Raw genomic sequence first — 772 nt, 5'->3', positions numbered from 1 at the left:
AGGGCTAGTAGGGACTCTAAAGTAAAATCAGTTAGGAACAGAGCTATCATCCTGATAAGGAGAGATATTACGAAAAGCAAAAGCAATAAGCAGCCATTTGGCTTAGGGGCAAACATACCTTCAAAGGAGTCTGGGGCAGTGCAGCAAAATAGAAATGTTGGTGCTCATGGCACATGCCTTGAGTCGATAGGAAAGATTAAATTTTGTTCAGTATAATCCATTTAAGAAAGGAGACATAAATAATATATTTTACAAATATTTCCATTGAAAATAGTTGTTAGTGCTAGGTTTGGCAGCACATGAACTAAAATTGGAATGATACAGAGAAGATTAGCATGGCCCCTGTGCAAGGATGACATGCAAATTCGTGAAGTGTTCCATATTCTTCAAATAATCCAATTAAAAAATGGGCAAAGGAGCTGAATACACATTTTTTCAAAGGAAAAAAAGAAAAAGGAAGGAAGGAAGGAAAGAAGGAAGGAATGAGGGGAAGGAGGGAGGAAGGAAGGAAGGAGACCGCACACTAATACATTGAACTTTCAGAAGGAAAGAACAAATCTATGGTTACTAGAGGTGGGAGTGGGGGAGGGAGAGGAGGGTTGAGGAGGCATCAGGTAAGGGGCATAAAGAATAATTACAATTTGTAATAACGAATATGCTAATAATATTGACTTGATCATCACACGTTGCACACAGGTAATGGTAGTTAATGTTGTACCCCCAAAATATGTACAATCACTTATGCTTCAATAAAGAAGAAAAGAAAAGAATT

The 772-nt window shown here is 37.8% G+C and overlaps 1 non-coding gene across 1 annotated transcript; it reads left to right on the top strand.

Moving 5' to 3' along the window:
• The first annotated feature begins 280 nt into the window (after positions 1 to 280).
• On the top strand, positions 281 to 387 carry LOC134389756 (U6 spliceosomal RNA). The gene has a single exon (XR_010024733.1). It is a non-coding gene; the product is annotated as a U6 spliceosomal RNA (small nuclear RNA).
• Positions 388 to 772: the final 385 nt, after the last annotated feature.

The sequence above is a fragment of the Cynocephalus volans genome, chromosome 10, assembly GCF_027409185.1.
Source record: "Cynocephalus volans isolate mCynVol1 chromosome 10, mCynVol1.pri, whole genome shotgun sequence".
NCBI lineage: Eukaryota > Metazoa > Chordata > Mammalia > Dermoptera > Cynocephalidae > Cynocephalus > Cynocephalus volans.
This window is presented reverse-complemented; position numbering and strand designations above follow the sequence as displayed.